Source organism: Tamandua tetradactyla, chromosome 1 (genome assembly GCF_023851605.1).
Source record: "Tamandua tetradactyla isolate mTamTet1 chromosome 1, mTamTet1.pri, whole genome shotgun sequence".
Classification (NCBI taxonomy): domain Eukaryota; kingdom Metazoa; phylum Chordata; class Mammalia; order Pilosa; family Myrmecophagidae; genus Tamandua; species Tamandua tetradactyla.
Window position 1 is genome coordinate 118531152 of NC_135327.1, and position 27589 is coordinate 118558740.

Genomic DNA, 27589 nt, shown 5'->3' on the forward strand with positions numbered 1-27589 from the left:
AAGGGTCTGAGGTTTCTGAAAGGAATACATGTTTGTCTTTCATGTCTTTCCTTCTTTTTCCTCTGGCCATAAAAAATCTGTCACCAGAGTCAGCAGGAAAAGGATGTGTTTTAAGGGTCACAGCTTATTCTAAGCGTTATGTACCCTTACTTTAGCACTTGAGAGGCAAAAAAGAATGCAAAAGAACTGGTTCACAGAAAACTAAACATAATTGAGTAAAATGGTTTTAGATACTATCATCTTCTCCATCACTAAAGCAGGTGCTGGTGATAAGATGAAGTTTTCTAGGATATGAGATAGTTGCAAAAACAGAGGCAACCCTGAATACCTTTTGTTCTAGAAAAGGCCTGGAAGGATTCCCTGTAAACTGATAACACAGGCAAGTTCTAAATGATGACTTGCATACACACAAAGAGAATAATACTTACATCCAAACAGAAAGGCCCAAAGCCCCTGCTGTCATCTACCTGGACAGTAGACCTCAGGAAAATAGGCGTCTCTATGTTCGAGCTCCCTAGGCATGTTCCACTACTAAAATGCAGCATGACCCAGACCTGTCTGAGTCTGTTTTACTTCTTAGGATGTTGTAAGATCAAATGATAAAATGCCAGCAACACATATAGTTGGATCATATACTTACATATGGAGAGAAGTGGAGAACCACATCTGTTGGTGACACCTCCTTCCCTCGCTCCATCATTTCTGCCAGCTCACCCTCTATGCAAATCTAAAATAAAAGTTGAAATATAAACAGAAGCTGAATTGAAAATATTCAAAACTGATTCACAAAACAGTTCCCTGATTGGGGTTAACTGCGTATTTATGGACTGAAGTTTATGAGGCCCTGTGCTTTTTGACTGCTCTCCTTTTCTCCCCTCTATTGTCATGGTCACAGACAATTTAGCAAAACCAACACTTGAATTAGGAACGTTAGGAAACTGAACCCTGATTATGTGTTTCCTAAAGGAATCCTGTTAACTCCTAATATGGAGCCTAGATCTGGAATGTGAACAATTAAAATGCAACATCTCCCTAATACCAAGACTCCAAATGACAGTTCCTCTCTTTCTGTTCCTTCCTGCTCTTTGCTCCTGGTAGGGAATTACCCAGCCAGTGACAGTGGCACTCCCCTGTGCAACCCATGCCATTCAACCAGGGTGGCCTGTGGGGAGTTACAGGAGCAGCTGGGCCTTCTATCTGCATGTGGGGGACCACACTTTGACACTTCCACCTACTTACCTGGTCCTTGATAAAACTGTCAATTTCTTCACTTATTGTCCTGTCTCCCCATCAATCTAGAAATGTTAAAATTTCCAGTTAGTTATACCTAAATTTTCATGTTCATATTTTATATTTCATTGTCTACTTTCTCCAACTAATGAACTTAAGATACATTTCTGAAAGAAATTCCAGCCTCTGCCTCCAGAAACAATTATGTTCATAGCAATTTTTCTCTCCTTCTGTCACATCATAGAATCTGGACGTTGGATCAATTATAGCAGAAAGCTTTCAACCACCTTGAAATTTTCATTTTCTAAGAAATGGTAGACAGAATTGAAGGAATAATAAATTCAGAGTTCAGAATAAAATTTCTGATATGAAGGAATGATTGTAGGTAATCCAGCTATAATTTTTAAAGCCTGCGTTCCAAGTTTTTCCCACTAATATTTGCTTTTAGGATAAGTTAGATTTCATGAATATGTAATGAATGTCTGTTTACCACCAGTTCCGTCATTCAATAAAACTCATGATTATCTCAGAAGGAAACTCCTGTTATGATCCCTCACAGAAATCTGTTAAACTAAGACTCTTAAAGCCCAGACAGGTTTTATTTCTGTACATTTGGTGCCTTTATCACAGAACAGCTTGGGGGAAGAAAGCCTCAACCCTATACTTCCTCTGACATTTAAATCATCTACATAAAGGAAAAGAAAGTAGAAAATTTGCCTGTTTCTACAATTATTCAAAGAAAAAGAAAAACAAGATCAGGGAACAGAAAATGTTTTGGTCCTCAGGTAAAATTAGGATTCACTGTTTTCCTTTGAACTGTGAAAAAATATAATTTGAAGACATATAACAATTGAGTTGAATAATGTTCAGACTCTGAGAATTGAATCCAAGAGCACAGGTTATCAGGAGAAGGCTTGTTATAAAGGTTCCTAGACTGTGTTATGTTTTTAAACGGCAACCGACTGAAAAATCAGAGGAACTGAGTCCGAGTTTAAAAAAAGTGAGGTTCCCGGGTCCAGGTGCTCAGGTGTGGGCCGGGGAAGTGGCGCCTCCCTAGGAGGGGCGGGGTTAGATATAGGCTAGCTAGTGGAGGTGCTGATGATGCCACAGGGGCCTCCTGTGGTAGGCTAGGAGTTTCACGCACTTTAGGGGCCGGGGGCATAGCTACGGGCTGTGTATAGTGGGCATAGCTACGGGCCGTGTGCAGTGGGCATAGCTATGGGCCGTGTGCAGTGGGCATAGCTACGGGCTGTGTACAGTGGGCATAGCTACGGGCCGTGTGCAGTGGGCATAGCTACGGGCCGTGTGCAGTGGGCATAGCTACAGGCCGCGTGCAGTGGGGTCCTTTGTTTGTCAGGGCAGGTCCTGATTGGCCGAGTTTGAACAGCTGTAGGCCCGGATGTGCACGGGCTTAGTTCTGGTGGGGGCCTTCCAGCCAAAGGCTACCGGACCAGGCCTTACAGTAAGCTCTTAGAGCAGTCACAAATAGTCCTAATTGTAATGGTTATTTCTAAATTCTGAGATGCTGAGCTCTTTATGTATAGCCTTGTCAGTTTCTGGAACTTTGGGTATCTGTGTGACACCTGAGACTCAAAACTAGAGTGCCGTAGCTATGAAAATCAGCAATATCCATAAAGTAACTGTTAAAAACATTGAAAAAGAGACCAGATTTCAATCAGTGATATGAATGAAGCAGATCTGGTTATGAGTAAGGTAAATCAAACTAAAAGGTAAAGGATGATTTTGACTATATGTTAAAACTTCAACTTCTGTGTGAGACAAAGGAAGAGATGTTTATTTGGTACAAACTTTATATTTTCAGTTACACACTATCTAATTTAACTTGTATGGTCAGTTTATTTGAACACCACAGTTACATAAAAACTTGAATAGGGAGTGAGATCTTGATGGTTTGTATAGGTTAGTTTGATGCCCTGATATATCTCAGAGTAATCTGGGTGGAGAGTAAAAAAGTATAGAATCTTGTGGCTGATGCTCCCTTTACTCAGTGTATGGACAGATGAGTAAAAAAATAAGTACAAAAAAAACAAATGAATAATGGGGGATGGGGATAAGAGGCATGGGATGTTTTCGGTGTTGTCATTTATTTTTTATTCTTGTATATATTTTTTTGAAATAATGAAAATGTTGGAAAATTGATTATGATGATGAATGCACAACTATATGATGATACTGTGAGCCACTGATTATATACTTTGAATGATTATGTGGTATGTGAATATATCTCAATAAAATTACATTAAAAGAAATTTTGCAAACTCTTAAAAAAATGGGTTGATAAAAAATGAATACATACTCATAGTAAGGTATCCAAAGTTGGCAAGTAGAGTGCCAGTTATAACAGGTGTGTAGGAATCCATCAGCAAATGGTGAGCCTAAATTCCAGCTCTTGACCATTCCAGAAGGTCTGCCTGCCAACTCATTATGTGAAAAGGATATTGGTTAGCATGGACCTACTACAGAACCCCACCTCCCACCCCACTCTCAGCTGAGGGATGGGAAAGGTGGAGACTGAAAAGGGAAGTGGCCTTGATTTCCTGGTTTCTCCCATCCTGAAAAGCAATGGATGCCACCAGTCCCAATCAATCAAGGTCATTTTTCACACAGCAGTTTGGCTTCAATGATTTCAAGACAAATACCAAAGTCTTCAGGTAGTAATTTTATCATATGTTTAGCTAAAAACTGCTATTACTAGCGATAATTGCATTTTTCAGCTACCTAATATTGAAACTTTGAGAGAAACCTTGGTCTAGGTAAAAAGAGCACTTGAGTGCTAATTTAGCTGGCCCCACTATGACATAGTTTCCATACATTACCTTCACCCCCAACTCAACAATTCCCTTCTATGAGATATTTGTTACTTTATAGGCCAGAGGTACTCTCGGGTAACAAACAGACCTGAATTTAAATACTAGATTCACCACATTTGAGCCACGTGAGCTACTGCATTTCTTCATATCTCTGTGCTTCCGTTTTCTCATCTGTAAAATGGGGCACAACACCAGGAATGACTCCTCACTTAAATTTAGCAAATGTTATAAGTTTTGTTTCCCTGTGGAAAAACTAATCCAATAAATTTAGCAAAGTAAATCTAGACACGCTTTTCTCATCTCCCTGTGTCCTTGTTGCTTTTTTATCAGGATGCTCCCAAACATCCTCCTTTTCCAAGACCTGAATCCAGTCCACCACAAGGTCAAGATTTGTAAGGTTCCAAAAGCACCTGGGTCAGGTATGTATAAGGAGACGAAAGGCCACCTCTCCCTCATTTGCTATTTCCAGCATGCGTCCTTCTGTCCTTCCTCCTGAGGGTCCATCCTTTAAAGGTGGGTGCTTTAAGCCTTTCTTTTTTATGGTTAGAAATTTTGAGGTAAATAGAAAAATACACTATTAAAATGCATTTCTTTTCCTTCCCACATCTCATAGGGACAGTTTTTTAATAAATAGAAAGTTCTCCATCTACAGAAAGAAAACAATCTTTCCAATTTCCAATCCAACAGGAGATAGAGCCCAGAGTATCATTTTCTACAGTACAAGGGTATAACTTTGGGTAAACCGTGACATAGCCTGTTTATGCATCTGTACAATGGATATTTAGATTTTTCCCTTCCTTTGTAAGTATTTAGTTCTTGAACAATATTTAAATTTTTCCATTGTAGCAATGTTTAATTATATATGCCCTAAAGATACACTATCTCTGAAAGTTCACTAAAAATGATGCTGGCATTTTAATAAAGTGTTTCACTGCGTGTGGGAAAGCCACATAGCCCAGAGATGTCAAAGTTAATCTGTCAAAGTTGGACTTCGAGTACATACTACGGGCTCTTTCAGCATAGCCAGGAATCGCATTAACATTAGGAGAACAACCAAATCCAAGTCTGTAGGGTAGCTTACTATATTGTCAAATTTATTTAATTTTAAATAAATAAATCATCTTCACCAGTCTTTGTTTAGGTACATTTCTTAGGTAAGTTCATGAATGATTTTTAACCTTTCTTCATAATATAATTGTTCTTGGTATATGCAAACCTTAAGAATGAATCATGAGGAATACATAAACATGAAATTTTATCTAGTTCCTGAGGGGAAAAAATAACAATATTGATACCACAGCGTTAGACTAATTTTTTTTTCTAAACATAATGTAGAACATCCTAAACTTAGGCTATCATTTATCAATCCTATAAAAACATTTAAAATATCTCATTTGCAGAATGTATCCATTGGGAAGAAAAATTATACATTCCATTGTAACATTCAACATCATTTTTTTCCTACTGCCAAGAAATGAACACAATGTTTACTTTTCACTGAAGCAAACACATAATAATCTCACTCCATCAAATGCCAAACTTGAGACTTACACAACTGAGAGAAGAATTTTCCTTTACTTTGCTGAAAATATACTTTAGTATGTAAGCATAAGCTGACTGGGTAATGTTAAAGCTCCCACTGGTTTGTGAAATATGATTATCTTAAAAATGAGTATGAATCTAAAGACCCATATGTTATACACACTATCAAGGATGTATGCCAAAGGAAAAGTAACTCTGAAAAGGAAGGAGATAGAGTTGTGAAAAGAAACCCTAGAAGAAATGGAAACTTTGAACCAGGTGGTATGAAAGGTTGCATTTTCTCCTTCCCTTGGGGCTATGGGAGCTTTGTTGCATGAAAGTTTAGCCCAGTTTGGTTGCACTGTGGAGACAGTCCCTTCTTGATGAAAAAAAGTCAAGGAGGAGTGGGCTTTCTTGCCCAGATTAGGGAGCCTAGTCTACTGTGGTTGGTCACAGTACTGCTCTTGCTGTCTATTTGCATACTAATTCAGTTGTGGGGTGGGGGGAATTTCTGTTCCTATGGTCTCTGGCTATTTAGGAGAGCATAAACAGGAAAAAAACAGAAGAGGACAAAGCAATGAGTGTTAGGGACAAACAATAAAATGTAGAGATGAGCCTTTTTGAATTAAACATCCCATCTTCATTCCACAACCTCAGAATATTCCCCAGTCAGAATTTTCCAGTCCCTCCTTCCACTCTCTCCTTGTTGCTTCTGTAGGATTTTGTTCACACAAGAAGCACATATCACTCTTTTCTTTGCCTACCTTTCCCAGCAACCTTTAGACTTCTTAAGAGACCATCTTATAAAGTTTATAGTTGCTTTTCCAGTAAATAGAAAAGTGTCTGGCCCATGGTAGCTGTTCAACGCACACCAGAGGAATGAATCATCACATGCAAAACTGAATTAGAATCTGTTTTCATGACCCTCTCCACAGGGCCCTTTGGAACTGGTCTATACTCCCTGCATAGGACGCTGGCCCTGTTTTGACTGGGAAATATTGACAAACCAAGTGCCAAAGACAACCTTTAACATGAGCCCAATCAACGACAAAATCTTTAGATCAGAGAGGAAAACCAACCTTCAAAACAATCTTATCAAGATAATCAGATGCACAGATACCAGCAAAAATTATAAGGCATACTAAGAAACAAGAAGATATAGCCAAGACAAATGATCAAAATGAAAAGTTGAAGGAGATACAGAATTTAGACCAATGAATCAAAGATGTTCAACCAAATCTCCTAAATAATTCTAATGAGATAACTAAAGAGATAAAGGATATTAAGGAGACAGTAGGTGCATTAGTTAGGGTTCTCTAGAGAAACAGAATCAGCAGGGAACACTTGCAAATATAACATTTATAAAAGTGTCTCATGTGACCACAGGAATGCAGAATCCAAAATCCACAGGGCAGTCTGTGAAGCTGATGATTCTGATAGAGGGTCTGGATGAACTCCACAGGAAAGGCTCATGAGTCAAAGCAGGAAGAGAGCCTGTCTCTTCTGAATCCTCCTTAAAAAGCTTCCAGTGATTAGATTGAGCATCACTCATTGCAGAAGACACTCCCCTTGGCTGATTACAATGGAATCAGCTGTGGATGCAGCTGACATGATTATAATCTAATTCTATGAAATGTCCTCATTGCAAAAGGCAGGCCAGCACTTGCCCAACCAGACAAACAGGTACCACCACTTGGCCAAGTTGACACATGAACCTGACCATGACACTAGGAGAGCATAAATAATTTGAAAAAATATAGAGAAAACAATAAACCTCATAGAAATGAAAGATACTATAGATGAAATTAAACATATACTAGAGGCACACAATAGCAGATTCAAAGAGGCAAAAGAAAGGATAAGTGAGCTAGAAGACAGAGCAACCAAATTCAAACAAAAAAAAGAATAAATGGAGAAAAACTGGAAAACTTTGAGCAAGGTCTCAGGGAAATGATGGGCAACAGGAAGCACACAATATACTTATCATAGGTGTCCCAGAAGGAGAAGAGAAGGGAAAAGGTCAGGAAGAATATCTGAGGAAATAAAGGCTGAAAATTTCTGAACCCTTATAAAAGACAAATATGTAAATTTAAGCAGCCCAACTAACTCCAAATAGAATAAATCCAAGTAGACCCATTCAAAGACACATACTATTAAGAATGTCAAATGCCAAAGAGAAGAAGAGAATCTTGAAAGCAGCAAGAGAAAAATGATCCACTACATACAAGGGAAGCCACATAAGGCTAAGTACTGTTTTTGCAACAGACACCATGGAGGCAAGAAGGCAGTGGTACAATATATTTAACATATGGAAAGAGAAAAATGGAATGGAAAAAATATTCCACTCAAGCATATAACTTGGAAAAAATTGGAATAGTTATACTAATATCAATCAAAATAGATGTCAAATGCAAAAGTGTCATGAGGCAAAGGAGGGCACTATATATTAATGAAAGGGGAATTCATCAAGAAGAAATAAAATCACAAATATTTAGGCACCTAAGTAAGATGCCCTGAATTACATGAGGCAAACACTGGGAAAACTGAAGGAAGTAAGAGACAACTCAGCAATAATAGTAGGAGACATCAACATACCACTCTGTTCATAGACAGAGCATCTAAACAGATCTTCCACAAGGAAACAGAGAACCTAACTAATCTAATAAATAAACTAGTTCTAACAGACACATAAAGAACAATACACCCCTGAACAGCAGGATATATATTCTTCTTAAATACTTAATGATTATTCTATAGGATAGACCACATGCTGGGGCACAAAACAGGCCTTAATAAATTTTAAAAGATTTAAATTATACAAAGCACTCTCTCTGAGCATAATAGAATGAAGCTGGAAATCACTAACAGCTAGAGGACTATAAAATTGACAAATATATGGAGGTTAAACAACATAGTCTTAATCAGTGGGTCAAAGAAGAACTTACAAGAGAAATCACTAATATTGCTAGATGAATGGGAATGACAACACAACATATCAGAACCCTTGGGATGCAGTGAAGCAGTGCTGAGAGTGAAATTTATAATCCCTAAACGCCTACCTTAAAAAGGAACAAATAGCTAAGATCAAAGACCTAACTGAATGATTGGAGAAACTAGAGTAAGAACAGCAAACTAAGCAGAAGTAAAGAAAGAAAGATTAGAGCAGAAATAAATGAAATGAAGAACAAAAAAATAGAGAGCATCAATAAAACCAAAACTTTGTTCTTTGAGAAGATCAATAAAATTTATAAACTCTCAGCTACACAAAGGAAAAAAGAGAAAAGATGCAAATAAAATCAGAAATGAGAGGGAGTCATTACCACAAACCCTGAAGAAATGAAGATCATAAGAGAATACTATGAACAACTGTACACCAACAAACTACACAAGTTAGATGAAAATTTCCTAGTGTTCTGGTTTGCTAAATGCTGACAGAATGCAATATACCAGAAATGGAATGACTTTTTAAAAAGGGGATTTATTAAGTTACAGATCTAAGGCTGTGAAAATGTCCAAATTAAGGTAACCAACAAGAGGTTATCGGCACTCAAAAAGGCCAATGTCCATTTCATGGAAAGGTACTGACATCTGCTGGTCCCTTGCTCCTGGGCTCCATTGCTTTCAGCTTCTGTTTCCTTTAGGGGTTCCTCATTCAGCTTCTCCAGGAGTAGGTTTCATCTCTTGGCTTCCCTTGGCTCTCTCCAGGTTCTGGATTGCTTAGCATCTCATGGGAAGGTACATGGTGACATCTACTGGCTCTGCATTTCCAAATGTCTGGGTTTCTTTTGGCTCTGTCAGCTCTGTTCTCCAAATATCTGAGGCTTCTCCAAAATATCTCCCGTTTTATAGGACTCTAGTAAACCAATCAAGACACACCTTGAATGGGTGGAGTCTCATCTCCATCTAATCAGGCCATACCCAACCACTGAATCATATCCCCACGGAAATAATCCAATCAAAACTTCCCATCTTGAGTTATAGGTCTGGCCCTACAAGATTGGATTAGGAATGAGATGTGGCTTTTCTAGGATATGGAATAGTTTCATACTGACACACCTAGAAACAGAGAAACAACTTACACTGACTGGAGAAGAAATAGAAGACCTCAACAAACAAATTATAAATAAAAAGACTGCAACAACAGAGACTGAGCTTGGGCATGGTTAAGGGGTAGGATCAGGTTCTGGCCAGGTGCTCCCATCTCCGGGTGTCCAGGCTGCCTGAAGTAGATCCTGACCATGGGCAAGGCTGCAGTGCCACTTGCAGCTGCTGGTGCTGCTGCCTCTGCTGGTGGTGGCCCTGGCTGCATCCCATCTTGCCACCAACTCCCTTCCTATTGCCCCCTCCTGAGCTCCAGAAATTGATTCCATCTCAAGAAAGCACCTTCTTTGCTCATCCATAAGAAGCAGCTCCTCATCCATACAAGTTTTATCATAAGATTGTTGGCATTCAGTCACATCTTCAGGCTCACCTTCTAATTTAATTCACTTGCCCTTTCCACCATGTCTGTAGTTACTTTCTCCACTGAAATTCTGAATCTCTCAAAGTCATCCATGAGGGTTGGAATCAACTTCTTCTAAACTCCTGTAATTACTGGCATTTTGACCTCCTCCAATGAACCAAAAATGTTCCTAATGGCATCTAGAATGATGAATTCTTTCCAGAAGCCTTTCAGTTGACTTTTCCCAGATCCATCAGAGGAAATCCTCACTTGTAGTCATGAGGAAAATTTGTTACAATTGATGATAGCACTTTTTTTGTAATTCTATTATTTTAATAGTAGTTACATTTGTTATAATTGATTAAAGATTATTTAAAGTAGTACTATAAACTACTGTCCACAGTTAATGTGTGGGTATTTTTCCCCATGATCCCACCCAATTATTCTTTTCATGCATGTCTCTGCCTGTTTGAAACTATCCTGTACCCCCAGAAAAGCCATACCCTTTAATCCTCATTCAGTATTGCTGGGTGGGATCTTTTTCATTGTTTCCATTGAGATATGACCCACCCAGTTGCGGGTGGTAACTTTTGATTAGATGGTTTCCATGGAGATGGGTCTCCATCCATCCAAGGAGCCCTTTGAAAGGAACCATTTTGGAAAAAAATTTTAGAGCCCACACAGCCACTGATCTTTGGACATGAAGAAAGAAAATGCCAGGGAAGCTGTTGAAGAAGCCTGAAGAGAAAGCTAGCAGACATTGCCAGGTGCCTTTCCAGCTGAAAGAGAAACCCAGAACATCATCACCCTTCTTGAGCCAAGTAACATTCCCTGGATGCCTTAGTTTGGATATTTTTATAGCCTTGCCTCAATTTGGACATTTTCATGGCCTTAAAACTGTAAACATGCAACTTAATAAATTCTCATTTTAAAAACCATTCTATTTTTGGTAGATAGCATTCCAGCAGCTTAACAGACTAAAACAAATTTTGGTATCAGAGAAGTGGGGTGCTGTGGTTTGCAAATACCAATATGTTCGAATGGCTTTTTTAAATGGGTAAAGGGAAGATTATGCAAGGGTTGTGAGGAGCTTGATAGAGAAGGCCTAGAATGCTTTGAAGAGACTGTCGGTAGAAATGTGGACGGTAAAGATACCTCAGATAAAGCCTTAGGCAGAAATAGTGTATGTGTTATGCAAACTGGAAAAAAAGGCAATCCTTATTTTAAAGTGGCAAAGAATCTGGCAAAAATGACTACTGGTTTTGGATGGGAGGCAGATTTTAAAAGCCATGAACTTAGATATTTAGTAGAAGAGATTTCCAGATTAAATGTGGAACATGCAACCTGGTTCCTCCTTGCAGCTTATAGTGAAATGTGACAGGAAAGAGATAAACTGAGAACTGAACTCTTGGGTACAAAGAAACTAGAAGTTGATGGTCTGGAAAATTCTAGGCTTCCACAAAGAGAGACCCCAGAGATCAGTGTGCCACATGAGGATTTAACCAAACATGGAAATAGTCAGCCCATTTCAAGAAAAGCCAGGATTGGAGATGGAGTTATTTGTAGGGAAACATCTTCATGATCTAGTGATAGGTGGTAGTTTTCTAGACCTCATACCCAAGACAAAAGCAATGAAAGAAAATTGATAAATGGGACTTCCTCAAAACTGAATACTTCTATGCTTCAAAGAACTTTGTCAAGAGGGTGCAAAGGTATTTGACTCAGTGGGAAAAAATATTTGGAAACCACATACCTGATAAAGGGTTTGATGTTCAGAATAGAGAAATTCTACAACTAAACAACAAAAAGACAAAGAATCCAATTAAAAAATGGGCAAAAAAGATGAATCGACATTTTCCCAAAGAGGAAATACTAATGGTTAAAAAGCACGTGTAAAGATGCTATCTTCACTAGCTATTAGGGAAATGCAAATCAAAACCTGGATGAGATATCACTTCATCTCACCCACTAGAATGACCACTGTTAAACAGAAAACAAGTGTTGGAGAATATATGGAGAAAGAGGAGCACTTATTCTCTGCTGGTAGGAATATAAAATGGTACAGCTGCTGTAGAAGATGGTTTGGCATTTTCTCAGTATGCTAAGTGTAGAGTTGCCTTACTCTCTGGCAATCCTGCTACTCAGAATATTCCCAAAAGAACTGAAAACAGGGATGCAAACAGACATTTGCAAGATGATGTTCATAGCGGCAGTATTCACAATGGCCAAGGGGTGGAAACAATTCACCCAAAATGTGATATATACATAAGATGCGATATATACATAAGTTGGAATATTCAGCAGCAAAAATGAATGAAATCCTGAAACATGAGACAACATGGATGAATCTTGAGGTTATTGTGTTGAATGAAATAAATCAGACAGAAAAGGATAAATATTGTATTATCTCACTAATATGAACTAATTATACTATATAAACTCATAGACTCAGAATCTAGAATATAGGTTACCAAAAGATAGAATGAGGCTAGGAATGGGGACCAGTTGGTTAAGATGTGCAGAATTTTTAATTAGGTTGAATTTAAATGAGTGGAAATGGATAGAGGTGATGGTAGCACATGATTGTGAGTATAATTAATGGTGTATGAATGTGATTGATAGGGGAAGTTTAGAGTCATATATTTCACCAAAAGGAAAGCTAGAGGTGAAAGCATGAGACTGTATAACTCACTAAATTTTGTGGTGGATGATGAGTGGGATTAACAGTACAAATATAAAAGATTTCTTCCATGATCTAGGACAACTGTACTAAACTAATACAAGGACTTAATATTAAGTGGTATATGGGGGAAAATGTCATTGCAAAAAATTATGAACTATAGTCAACAGGAATATATTAATATTCTTTAATAAGCAGTAACAAATGTACCACACCAAGACTGGGGATCAATGACAGGGAAAAACGTGTGGGATATTTGGGTTTTTTTGTTTTTGCTTTCCTTTTTATTTCCTTGAAGTAATAAAAAATATTTTAAAATTGATTGTGGTGATGAATGCACAATTATGTGATTTACTCTGAGCTGTTGATTATATACTTTGGATGGATTGTATGGTATGTGAATATATCTCATTAAAATTGCATTAAAAATGAATTTGACTGCACCTAGAGGGTGGACTCATCGCTTACTTCCCCTTGTATTCCCACTTCCTGGCACCGTTCCTGTACTGGCAGTGTGTTAGTATAATCTAGTGAGAGTGAGCCTAGACTCTGCCAGCAAATAGCCCTGAAGTTGAACCCCAGCTTTACAACACACAAGTCTTGTAAACTAGGGCAAGTTACTTTCCATCTCTGTGCTTCAGTTTTCTCATTTCTAAAATGGGGCTGATGATAGATTAATGAGGTAGCACATTCAACAAAGGCCTTAACACAGTGCAGCCATCTCAGAATAAAGAGTTTGCTATTAATTCCTCAGGCTAATAGTTGGCTTGAATGTTGATTTAATTTTTAAGGTTCAAAATTGCATGAGAAAAGGCTGATGTGATAATAAAAAGACTTGTATGCCTGACACATTATCCATGAAACAGTTATACAAAATGGAATTATCCCAAAATCAAGGGTCATAAACTGATGCAGATAAACATCTACTGACCACAGCTAACCCTAGACAGTCACCGAGCTGGCCCTGTTGTGCACATGGTCACCGTACATTGCCATCACCCCCAACTCAATAAATCCTTTATGAAACCATAAGGCTATGAGATATCATATCCCAATTAAAAGTATTTCCCACTTTATATCCCAGAAGCATTTTCAGAGTTTCATACACAGCCCCTTTAGTTTCATGACATTCTTGTGACAGACAGAGGGAAAAAATGTGGTTTTCATTTTTGTGAATTGAGATGGTTGAAGTTTAGGTTCAGTAATTTGGCCTAAAATAATATTTTTGTAAGGAAATATCCAATTGGTAGTTGGATATTAATTAACAGTTGGATAAATATTTATCAGAGTCTCAGTCTACCTTAACTAGCTGGGTGTATGTGTGTTCTAGTTTGCAAGCTGCTGGAAGGCAATATACCAGAACTGGAATGGCTTTTCAAAAGGGGAATTTAATAAGTCACACATTTACAGTCTAAGGAAGTAAAAGTATCCAAATTAAAGCACCAACAACAGGTTACCGTCATTCAAGAAAGGTCAAAAGGTCAGGAACACCTTTGTCATCTGGGTAGTCATGTGGCTGGCATCTGCTGGTCCCTTGCTCCTGAGCTCCATTGCTTTCAGACTCTGTTCCTGTGGGGGGCCCTCACTTTGCTTCTCCAGGACCAGTTTCATCTCTTGGCTTCCCTTGGCTCTCTCCAGGTTCTGGTTTGCCTAATATCTCATGGTGAGATATCTGCAGGGCTCTAAGCAACTCCAAACATCTAGTTTTCTGTTCTCCACATGTCTGCATCTGTAACAGCTCTGCTGTGAAGTTTCTGTTGGCTGTTGGTTCTGGTGGCTCTGAGGCTTCTGGCTGTCTCCAATATATTTCCTCTTTTTAAAGGATTCCAGCAAACTAATCAAGGCCCACCTAGAATGGGTGGAGTCACATCTCCATCTAATCAGAGGTCACATCCACAATTGGCTGTGTCACATCTCCGTGGAAATAATTTAATCAAGCTTCCAACCTACAGTACTGGATAGGTATGAAAAGAAATGGCTGCTCTCACAAGATTGGATCAGGGTTAAACATGGCTTTTCTGGGGTACATAACACTTTCAAGTTGGCACAATGTGGGTTCATCTTTTAATTTCTCTGAGCTTAGTTTCTTCATTTATAAAATGTGGGTAATAGCGTCAGCTCTCCTTAACTTACCAACTTTTGTGAGGATCAAATGATCTAGTATGCCTGAAATACTCTTGAAAATTATAAAGCAAATATTAAAAGTTAAATATTAAATTCTACATCTAAGTAAATCATGTTTGTTGCCTCTCCTTCAAAAGGATCTGTCTTTTACATCATTGCCAGGAAATAAGGAAGTGTTGCTGCAGTTTGCTTTGGAGGGATCCTTTTTCCATTAGATCAATTAGTTCTCCAATAATCTAGCATGATTATTTTGACTTAGATAATGAGGAAACTAGAACACAGTAGTGCTCCAACTTGCCCAAATTTCACACAGCGAGTTTGTGAGGTGTCTTCTACATGGGGAAACCAAGCCTAAAGCTTTTCTGTTCTCTGCTGCAACCACAGAAGTATAAAACCTTTGTATATTCTGAATAAAAGAAATAAACCTAGAAGTGATAAGTTGACATAAATAGGCAACCTATTTTCTCAGAACTGAGTTTCTTGAACATTCCATTTGAGTATTATGATTTTGCCAAGACAAAAAAAAATACATAAAATTTATATTTATCACAGTAGTATCAAGGAATTGGAGCTTTTGAAACTATACCCTTGAGGAAGGGCTCTCTCTAGAGAGCTGGTGTTGAAATGCATATAGATCTGGCAGAACCTTGTTTTCACACTGCCTTTTCCTATTGCAGGTGGCATCTGAACCAAATTGAGGCTGTGGCTGTATTATGTCCAGGAAGGTCCTCTATTGTCTGCACACTCAAGTAGGAGCAACAGCACCTGAGAGAACACGAGGAAATTCCAGCACTATCCTCAGGTCACTAACCAGTGTCCTACTGACAGAGTACTTTGACGTGCCATCTGCCAGCAGGTCTGAGAGTGGTTTCAGCTTTAAACGGAGATTCGATTTTTCTTTTTTGAATACCAGCAAAGACAACCAATTCATTTACTAATTGATTCATGGTCTGTGTTCAGCTCTGTTGTCAAAGATAATTATTCATACATACTTAATGGACAATCTGCCTTCATTAATGTCTTAAGGATCATTAATAAATAAAAATGTGACTGGATTTCATGCAATTTGCATCTCATAATAGAGGCCTAAGCTAAGTCAACATTTCCCTGAAACAAATACTTAGAATGGAATTGAGAAAAATAGATTAATTCAACAAATTATAATTTTTCCCTGACGTCAAAAATCACTAGTCTCTAAGAACAGCACAAAAGATGACCCACTGGAATATGGAAAGAAATTATTAGAATTTGTATTTCCTTTTTTTTTTTTTTTTTTTTTTTTTTTTTTTTTAAAGGAAAGACAGAGAGAAGGAAGGAAGGATAGAAGGAAGGAAGGAAGGAAGAAAGGGAAACATTTTTAAACATTTTCTTGTTTTTATTGTATTCTGTTTCTCCGTTTTTGTTACATGGCTGGGGCCGGGAATCGAACCGAGGTCCTCCGGCATAGCAGGCAAGCACTTTGCCCGCTGAGCCACCGCGGCCCGCCAGGGGGGGGGATGTATTTCCTTTTAATATTAAAAAAAAATTATCCTTGACACATGCTAATATACTGGCTGACCCCTGTGTTCTCACTCTGTCCACATGTCCTATGACAATACGTCAGGAACTATGCTGAAGACCCCCAGAGTCCCAGGTGGCCGGCACCCTCAGGTCTTCATTCAACTTCACAGTAACAAACACCGAGCATCTTCCATGTGCCAAGCCCCATTCTAGGTCACTGGGACACCTCCACATTCCTCCCTTCATAGAAAAATACATTCTAATGAGGAGAATGGGCTCGGCTTAGAGGATGTATTAATTATATTATTTAGTTTTAATTAATTCTCATAAATAGGCAAGTGACTTGAAATTATTTCTGCAAAGTATATTTTGAAGAACATACAATAAGAGGGCAAGGTTTTCCTTGAAGAAAATGATTTCTACACAGAGCTTCTGCTCATAATACTAAACCTACATAACTGTGATGGTCACAGCGATAAGCAGATGTTACAGGAAACCAGTCCCCCAAAGTTCAAAATGAACAAGAACCATATTCAACACCTGGAATTACATCTGTTTTTGTTAACAATGGACTTTCTCCAATACATATTTTACCTTTGGGATATAAGCTTTCATATGAAGTCATGCCTTAGTATCAAGACAAGCATCCTGAACACAAAACAAGAGAAAAACTTCTATATTTTTTCAGCAATGTTTAAAATATGCAATCTTTGAAGCTCATTTGTTATTTATATAACTTACAATTCCTTCTGCTTCACTTGTAAGAACTGATATAAAAAATGAAATTTATTAGTCACATTACATGAAAGCATGAAGCACAATTAGAGTTTAGAACTAACAAATGAATATCATGGCCTTGAAATTGAACAAATGAAAGGGGATGATAATTACCACTGCAGCATGGTATTCAATAGTGCATTCGTTCCTTTCAGAGCTTTGTGAGGAAACTTTTTTAGGTTGGATGTCCCTGAAAACAAACATCAAAATAAACTAAATTTAGAACAAATTGGACATTCAAAGTGTAATATAAAGATGTGTTGAATCGAGATTTTCAACTATAATGAAGTGCAATCATTTCATTCTTATTAATATTTAAATGAGAAAAAAGTTTTTCTACCATTAATGAATAAAATATTGCTTTAAAATACTTATTTTGTAAAAATCTTTAACTCATTAAATCTATTTTGCCTGTTTTATATCACATCTAGTATATTAATCATGTTATTCCTTGCACATAATTTACAAATAAAAGAACAAATTGATGTTTATAAATATGTGTGTGTGTGTGTGTGTGTGTGTGTGTGTGTGTGTATTACATACAACTTTGTTTTAACTTTTGGTATGCAAAATTAGAACAGTTTTGATAAATTTGCATATCTTTTTTCTGCTGCCAACTTTAGCTGGGTATTAGATCTTTAGGTAAACTCATCCAGTGCCAGGGCTCTGAATGTCAGCTAACCACTCACAATCCCCAAGTCAGCCCCAAGCTCTCCCCTCATCTAGATTAGCTATCCAACTTGAGAAAATCAGCTGGTTGTCTAATAAACCTCTCAAATCTAGCATGCCCAGAAGAAGAGCTAGTGACTTTTTCCTGCATGTCTGTTTCTCCCCTACACTTGCCCCTTCCTCCTTAACTGCACCATCGAGTCACTTAGGCCAAAATCCTAGGATTCTCCTTTAAGTCTTTTCTTTCCCTCAATTCCCATATCCAATCCATATCAAGCTCTCTTGGTTCTACTTTCAAAGTAAATTTCAAAGCTAGCATCTTCTTTCCAACCTCTCACCCAGTGCCTGCTCCAAGCTACCATCATCTCTCACCTGGACCAAGGTAGCACCTCCTAAAGGTTCTCACTGTTGGCCCTTGGTGATGTCTACAGATGCCCTGTGGGGGGAAAAATCCTACACACAAAGGAAACTAGTTTCAGAAAGAGACTTCTGATAGCTTGCTCAAGTTTCCTGGCTATTTCTACTTGTTTATTTCATAAAAAAGTATATAAAAGAACATCTGTCATTTCAAAGTACTAAAGAACTGAGAGAGTGTATGATGAATATAAAGATGGGCTGCCCAGAACCCCCTTCAAAAAAGGCTTGTGTTCTAATGGTTGCAGATGGACACACCAAAGTCAAGTCTTTCCTGGGGTAGCTACATCCAAAGACCAATGGAGGCAGGGGTGGGGGGAGCCAGGGGTAGGGGTAGGCAAGGAGAGTAAAAAGGCACAGCCATTTCATTCCAAGGGGGGCCAACTCTGAAGGGCCGTCTCCACTCCAGAGCAAGCCATGGCATCAGTAGAGGCTGTCCTCAGATGTTTCTCAGCTTAAATTTCCCTGTGCCCATACCTGCTTCCCACCTGACCCTTCCACAGGTGTTGCTTTCCAAATGCTCTCTAATGAACAGCCTGCTCACTGAACTCCCAATTCTGCAACTGCTTCTGAGAGAATCTATAACATGTATAAGATAAACACAAAATACCACATTCCAATTTGTTCTCTTGTACTATAGCTGACCACATGTAGTTGCATCAGCTTTGGTAAAAGACCAGAACAAACAACAGCCCAGTTGGTCATTCCACAGTAAGCGATGGCATTCTGTCCAGGCTGAGACTACCCATGTGATCTGCCCTTGTAAATGCTGGTGTGTGGGCTGGAGAGAGCTGAGGTGGTGGCTGACTTTTACACCCACACCTAGGAAGTGTTGACCATGTCCTTTGGGGTCTAGGGATGTTTTTGATTCATGAATGTATTATATTTGTTTTAATATTATATTGTCTAACCCCTAATTTGTGAGTAGGAACTAAATAAAGCAAAGGATTTACCCTTAGAAGTTTTAAGTAATTCATGGGAATGAATCCACAAACAAAAAAATTTTTAATCAATATACACATATGATATGGGAATTATTGTGAAGTTGTAAGATAAACTATCAAAGAGAACAATAGAATACATATGCCATGTCTGTAAGAAAAAAGTTGATAGTATGCTGAGAAATTGCTTTCCATATATAAAGAATGAAATAAGAGTTATAATTGAAAAATTGTCAGTTTTAAAATCTAGGGAATGGTTTTTTGAGATATAAAAATTGGTACCAGACTACTCAATGGGACTTGTCTGAAGTGGGGGCTGTGAACTAGAGTTGCCAGAGATGGGGCCGTCCATAAGCAGTGAGTGCCAGTAAGAATAACGAGGATGCAAACAAACAGTAATCAGACATTCAGACTACAGTTAAATACACACATGTCCTGGCATATGAAATTAGTTTGTTCTCCTATTAATCAGTGTCAGCTATGAGGGCTGTGCCAGATACAGGGCTTCAAGTCTACGCTGGCATGTCATAATAAATTGGGAGCATCTTGAGGGCAGGAATCATGCTTTATTCATGTCTGTACACATTAGGCATCAAATGTTTGATATGCAAGGAAGGAGATGTTAAGCACCCCCAACAAACCGACTGCTTCATGATTTACTTCATGATATACTGAGTCCTGTATAGTCAATTGTCTAAATTATCTAATAGCTATTAACCGTCTCCAAGAAAAAATAGATAGCTCATATTCAAATCTGTTTTTGAGGTAGAGGAGAGCAGGTTTAATATTGAATTGTAATTTTGTCAGTGTGCCAATATGTGTTAGGTATGATGGGTTAATGTGTTATGTATGGTAAGTAAGCAGATATATGCTTTCCTTAATTCCTCATTCTATACTATTTCATCTATGTATTTAACTGCGTATTTCATGATCTCTCAAAAAAAGCAATACATTTTTATGTTTTAATAATTTTCCATAGATATATTTAAAAGAAATACAGATTACGGAAGATATATTTATAACAACAAAGAGATAAATTTGGGTTTAAGTCTTCATTTCACATAGGAATTGATAATAGCATTCTAATACCCAGAAGTTTCCCTTATTCTTTATAGTTATAGTATATATGACATAAAATATATTAAATCTTAGGTAAGTACAAAAATCCCTCTCACATTTTCTTAGATGGAGAAATCTGACATGTGTGCATCTCTCTGCCATGGAGGTTTTGTTGCAGTAAAAAGGTATGAGACTGAAGCTATTGGGGTGGATCCAAGTTGGCTGATTAGAGAGAAGCTAGGCTCATATTTCTCTCCCAGTAAAATAACTAGGGGTCAGGCAGAAACTGTCCATAATAACAGATCTGGGACTCTGGAGAAGGGGATAAGGAAAGTGCTATAGAATACCCAAAAAAATAAAGGAGGAAGAGACAGAGAAGCTGTAATCCTCTGCAGCCCAGGCTCCTGGTGCCATTCCCCCACTCATGGGGCAAAAAACATCTGGTTCACCAGTCTCTGACCAGTGGGGAGCTCTAGACTGAAAGGGCAGTAAAGGTCCATTCTCCCCAAAATAGGGCAAGACATGATCTAGCACAGTGCCAGTTTCTTGCTGGCCAATTTGAACAGCTGGGACCACCGACATTTTAAACATGTCCCCATCAGGTCTAGCCATGGCCTGAAGATGACAGGGAGCATTTCAGCCTTCTGAGGGCTATGGGGGAATAGGTTGCCAAAGGGCATCATCTGCTGGCAGACAAGGAAAGTGCACCCCTTTGGGAGCAGAATTAAGAGGCTTTTAGGTATCTTTACTTGACCACCTCCCTGGGGCCCTATGGAGCTGGTTTGTATCTACTTTGTGGGTTCTTACTAAGCCCAAGTTGGGTAATACCAGTGACCAAGTGTCAAAGAAGAGCAGTAACACAAATCCAGTAAAGAACAAAAGTTTTGACAAGAGAATCTGGGCTTCAAAGCAAAGTCACCAACATATTCTGATGCCCAGACATCAGCAAAAAATAATGAACTATATTAAGAAACAAGCAGATATGGTCCAGTCAAAGGAGCATATCAAAAAGTTGAAGGTGATACAGAATCTGGAACTAATCATATATGTTCAAACAAATATAAACAAATTCAACAAGATGCCTAAATAGATAAAGGATGTTAAGAAGACACTAGGTAAGCATAAATAAGAATTTGAAAGCAGGCAAAGAAAAATAACAGATCTTATGGGAATTAAAGGCACACTAAATGAAATTTAAAATACAGTAGAAGCACATAGCAGCAGATTTGAACAAACAGAAGAAAGGATCAGTGAGCTAGAAGACAGGCATCTGAATTTGAATAGACAAAAGAACAGATAGAGGAAAGAATGGGTAAAATTGAGCAGAGTCTCTGGGAAATGATCAAAAACATGAAGCGCATGAACATAAATAACCATCACGGGCATCCCAGAAGATGAGAAGGGAAAGGAGGCAGAAGGAATATTTGAGGAAATGATGGCAGAAAATTTCCCAACTCATGAAAAGCATTGATATACAATTCTAAGAAATGCAACATACCCAAAACTGAATAAATCTGAAAAGATCTACTCCAACTCACATGCTAATCAGAATGTCAAATGCCAAAGAGAAGAGAATTCTGAAAGCCCCAATAAAGAATTGACTTATAACATACAAGAGATGCCTGATAAAACTAAGTTCTGATTTCTCATCTTACACCATCTCATCAGACACCACGGAGGCAAGAAGGCAGTGGTATGATATATTCAAGATCCTGACTGAGAAAGATTGCCAATCAAGAATACTCTAGCCAGCAAAAATGTCCTTCAAAAATAAGGGAGAGTTTAAGATATTCATAGATAAGCAATAGCTGAGAGAATTAATCACCAAAAGATCTGCACTACAATAAATACTAAAGGGAGTCCTGCAGGCTAGAAGGAAAGGAAAGGAAAGAGAAGTGAATATAGAAATGAAGATTATCAGTAAGGACTACTAAAGGGGGTGAAAAGAGAGAAAAAATAAGATATGACATACAAAAACTGAAGGATAAAATGGTTGAAGTAAATACTTCTTTTACAGTAATAATATTGAACGTTAATGGATTAAACTCCTCCCAAAGACACTGGCAGAATGGATAAAAAATATATATATATGAGCCATCTATATTTTGCCTATAAGAGACTCACCTCAGATCCAAGGATACAAACAGGTTCAAATTGGAAGGCTGGAGAAAAGTATTCCATGCAAACATTATCACAAAAATAGCTGGGGTAGCTATACTAATATGACAAATAGACTTTAAATGCAAAAATGTTATGAGACAAAAAAGGACATTATAAAACAAAAATATATGCACCTAATCTGGGTGCCCAAGAATATGAGGCAAATGCTAACAAAATTGGAGAGAAATAGATGTACCTACATAATAGTTGGAGACTTCAATATAACACTCACATTAATAGATGGAACATCTAGACAGAGGATCAATAAGGAACTAAAGAACTTGAATAATTTGTTAAATGAACTAGACCTAACAGACATGTACAGGACACTGCACCCCAAGACAGCAGAGTATCAAGTGCACAAGGCTCATTCTCCAGGACAGACTGCATGTTGGGTCACAAAACAGTTCTCAAATTTTAACAGATCGGAATTATACAATGCACTTTCTCTGATCATAATGGAATGAAGTTGCAAGGCAACAACTGGTGGAGTACTGGAAAACGCACATATTTCTGGAAGTTAAACAACACACTCTGAAACAATCAGTGAGTCAATTGCAAGAGAAGTCAGTAAATATCTTAAGATGAATGAAAACAAGAAAGCAACATATCAAAACTTATGGGACACAACAAAGGCACTGCTGAGAGGAAAATTTATAGCCCTAAATGCCTACATTAGAAAGGAAGAAAGAGCTAAAAATCAAAGACCTAACTGCACACCTGGAAGAAATAGAAAAAATAACAGCAAACAAATACCAAAACAAGCAGAAAGAAAGAAAGATTAGAGCAGAAATAAATGAAATTGAGAATAAAAGAATATTAGAGGCTCTAATATTAGAAACATGTGTCACAGTTTAACCAGCAGAGCTTGAAAATGTAAAGCAGGGCAGCCTAGCCCAAGTGAAACTGATCCAGGCAGCTGCCAGTGTGAATCTTATTGTCCTGCTATTCATCTGTCCCCTAGCAGGGCTGTGAGGTCCCCGAAGGCAGGACTGCAGCATTTGCCCCACAGCCCCTGGGCAGGCACTGAGCTGCCGATCAGAATGTTTGCCAAGTCTGGAGAGTACATGCAGGGGCGTTTGGAGAGTTGGGAAGATGGCTGAGGTGGGCTTTGGGCTCAGCCCTCTCTCTGAATCTAAGTCCCACAGGCTATATTGCTGAGCTCTGGGTCAGATAACCTGGGGCACCAAGGCTGGTGCTGTCACCTGGGACCTCCTGTCAACAGTGCCTGCTGAAGCTCAGTTTTCCTCCTCTGTTATAATGGACTGTCTACAGCTGCAGAGCAGGTGATGGGCACAGAGGTAGACTGACAGCAGGAAGGGTTATGGTGACAACAGCCAACAGTCATGGGACTCTTCATTCAAAGTAGGCCCTGAGCTCAGTGCTCTCCACCTCCTTCTCCATGTTTCAGTTGGGGATATGGAGGCTGTAGAATCACAGACCTGGGATGTCACCCCTGGTGGCCAGACCCCAGTGCCCAAGCCTTCAGCACTGGGCTGGGCTGGGTTGTCTCCTACATGCTTCACTGTTGTTATGGAAGAGAAGCATGGGCATCTGTTTCCTTTCAGCCCTAGTCATCTGGGACTCCCCTCCCCCCGCCACCTTACTAGCACTGAGCACTCTGACCTGTAGGCAGGTCCTCCCTAAGTTCTTTGTGCCCTCAGGCCTGGGGTCCACCATGCAGGTGACTTACAGGCATCAAAGCCATTCATTACCATATGCAATAGCAGCATTACTGAACTGGGGTAGAGGTTGGCTGGTAGTGATGTGAAAGCTGACTCTGAATTTAACAAAAATGTGTGATAAGCCCTACAGGGCTACAATCACTTTGGAAAACAACCAGGCCAGTTGAGAAGTGAAGATGCACATCCCATTGAACCACCAATTATACCTGGATGGTTAACCCACAGCCAAGCTTCTTAGAGTGGGATCCCTGACCAAGCAGCAGCATCCCCTGGGGATCTGTTAGAAATGCACATTCTCAGGACCCACCCTGATCTGCTGAGTCAGGAACTCTGGGAGTGGGGCCTGACTGCCTGGGCTTTAACAGGTTCCCAGGAAATGCTGGTGCCCCCCTACATACACAAACACAATGGGTGACAACCTCTACCCATGGGCATCCAGTGACTTAAATAAGGATTTTCATAGCTCTTTTAGTAATCATCAAAAGAGCAAAGAAAAAATAAAGGAAACTACCCAAATTTTTATCAATGAGTGAATGAAAAACTGTCTTGTAATACATGAATTCCAAGTACATATGTTAACACAAATAAAGCTTAGAAATACTATTGAACCAAAAAAGCAAGTGGTAGAAGAAAACATATTTATAGAAAATTTAAAATCTCAATCATTTGTCACTGAAACTACAGAGCAATTGGGGCCTGGCACTGCCACTGGAGTACAAATGGGTGGGCCACTTTGGAAAACCATATGGCAGTGTTTACTAAAACTAAGCACATGTGCAGTCCAATACCTGCAATTCTAGTTCTGGGGAAACTCCCAGAAGAAATGAGCTCATGTATCCTGTAAAAGGAGTGTACAGGGACATTTGGAGCAGCAGGATCTGTTATGTTTAAAAGTTTAAAGAACCCAGCATGTGTCAATAGTCTGAACAAATAATCGTGATATAGTAGACAATAGAATACTATACAGCAAGGAAAAAGAACGAACAATCTCTACATGCTACTTATCTGAATCTGAGGCATTGTATTGAGTGAAAGAAGCCAGACACACACTCTTCTGTTCATACTCAACATGGTTTCATTTTTACAAAGTCATCTATGACAATAGAGATCATAGTAGTGGCCCCCTTTGGGAGGGGCAGGCATTGACTGGGAGGCTGCGTGAGGAAGCCTATTGGGGTGCTGGAAATATTCAGGAATTTAGTCTGTGTGGTGACCACATTAGCTTTTGTAAAACTATATCAGAACACATTTAATATTTATTATCCTTAGAGTATGTGATTATACCTCAATGAATAAAGGGGGAAAAACATGAAAAACTAAACACTGTTTTGTTTTGCTATACATACAAATATAATAAAACTAAAAGATGCAAGGGACAGGCAGACACCAAAATCTAGGGCAGAGGTTATTTCTAGGAGCAGGAAAGAAGAAAAGAAGATGGGATGGGATGGTTAAGGCAGGGGAACCCTCACGTGTTTCTAGGCATTGGAATGTTCTGTATGAAAACTGGGGTTCATTTTTACTACTATTCAATACATATTTTCTGTGTTCTAAAAAAGAGGGAGAGAGAGAACAAATAAAAAGCTGGTTCTTTGAGAAGAACAAAATTGACAAGCCCTTGGCTAGACTGATGAAGAAAAGAGAAGATGCAAATAAATAATATCAGAAATGAGAAAGACATCATTGCTACTGCCCCATAGAAATAAAAAAGATCATTAGAGGATATTGTGAGCAACTGTACACCAACAAGCTAGAAAACTTAGGTGAAATGGATGATTTCATAGAAACACAACAACAACCTACACTGGCTCCAGAAGAAATAGAACACCAACAAGCCAATCACAAATAAAGAGATTGAGTCTGTCATCAGAAACTTCTCAAAAATAAAAGCACAGGACCAGATGTCATTACAGGTATATTCTACCAATCATTCCAAGAAGAGTTAATACCAATCCTGCTCAAACTCTTCCAGAAAGTTGAAGAGGAGATAAGGATACCTAACTCCTTCTATGAAGCCATCACCCTAATATCAAAATCAGATGAAGATACTATAAGAAAGGAAAATAATGGATAAATCTTTCTAATGAATATAGCTGCAGAAATTTTTGACAAAATACTTGCAAATTGAATCCAATGGCATATTAAAAGAATGATACACCATGATCAACTGTGTTTTATCCCACGTGTGCAAGGGTGTTTCAACACAAGAAAATTAATGTAATTGACTACATTAACAAATTGAAAGGGAAAACTGCATGATCATCTCAGTTGGTACAGAAAAGACATTTGACAAAATTCAACATCCCTTCTTGATAAAACACTTTGAAAGATAGAAATAGAAAGTAATTTCTAAACATGATAAAGGGCATATATAAAAAACTCATAGCTAATATTGTAATCATTAGTGAAAGACTGAAATGTTTCCCACTGAGATTGAAACAAGACAAGGATTCCCACTGTCACCACTTTAGTCAACATTGTACTAGAAGTTCTAGCTAGAGCAATTAGGCAAGAAAAATAAATGAAAGATCCAAATTGGAAAAGAAAAAGTAAAACCTTCATAAGTTCCAGACGACATGATCCTATGTGCAGAAAGTTCCAAAAAACTACAACAAAGCTATTAGAGCTAATAAATGAGTTCAGAAAAGTGGAAGGATACAAGATTAATATGCAAAAATCAGTAATAGTGTTTCTATATACTAGTAATGAGAATCTGGGAGGAAATCAGGAAAAAATTCCACATACAATAGCAACCAAAAGAATCAAATACCTAGGAATAAACTTGACCAAGGACTTAAAGGATCTGTATTCAGGAAACTATATAACATTTTTAAAAGAAATCAAAGAAGTCCTAAAGAAATGGAAAAACACTCCATGTTCATGGATCGAGACTAAATATTGTTAAGATTCAATTCTACCCAAACTGATTTACAGATTCAATGCAATTCCAACCCAAATTCCAAAAGCCTTCTTTGCAGAACTGGAAAAGCCAATTACCAAATGTATTTTGAAGAGTAAAGGACCTCAAATAGCCAAAAAATTTTGAAGAAGAAAAATAAAGTTGGAGGACTCTTACTTCCTGCCTTTAAAACATATTGCAAGGCTGCAGGGATTAAAACAGCATGTTATTGGCATAAAGATAGACATATTGGTCAGTGAAATCAAATCCAGATATCAGAAAAATATCCTCATATCTACAGCCAGTTGATTTTTGACAAGGCTGCCAAGTTCCTCCAACTGGAACTGAGCAGTCTCTTCAACAGAAGAAAGAGGATCCTTATTTTATACCTTATATAAAAAGATATAAAATATTTTATACCTTGTATACTTCAAAATGGATCAAAGACTTAAAGGCAAGAGATAGTACCATAAAACTCCTAGAATAAAATGTAGGGAAACATTTTCAAGATCTTGTGGTAGGAGATGGTTTCTTAGACCTTACTTCCAAACTACAAGAAATGCAAGTAAAAACAGTTTAAGAGGACCTCCTCAAAACTGAATATTTTTGTATTTCAAAGGAACTTGTCAAAAGGGATAAAAGGCAGCCTAGTCAATGG

At 38.3% G+C, this 27589-nt stretch overlaps 2 long non-coding RNA genes across 2 annotated transcripts; one reads left to right on the forward strand and one right to left on the reverse strand.

The window, feature by feature from the left end:
• Nucleotides 1–433: 433 nt before the first annotated feature.
• On the reverse strand, nt 434–3713 carry LOC143686177 (uncharacterized). The gene is made up of 3 exons (XR_013176953.1): nt 3548–3713; nt 1240–1295; nt 434–727 (listed from the first exon to the last, which is right to left on the reverse strand). It is a non-coding gene; the product is annotated as an uncharacterized LOC143686177 (long non-coding RNA).
• On the forward strand, nt 2598–15988 carry LOC143686169 (uncharacterized). The gene is made up of 3 exons (XR_013176952.1): nt 2598–2692; nt 4392–4480; nt 15505–15988. It is a non-coding gene; the product is annotated as an uncharacterized LOC143686169 (long non-coding RNA).
• The last annotated feature ends 11601 nt before the right edge of the window (nt 15989–27589 follow it).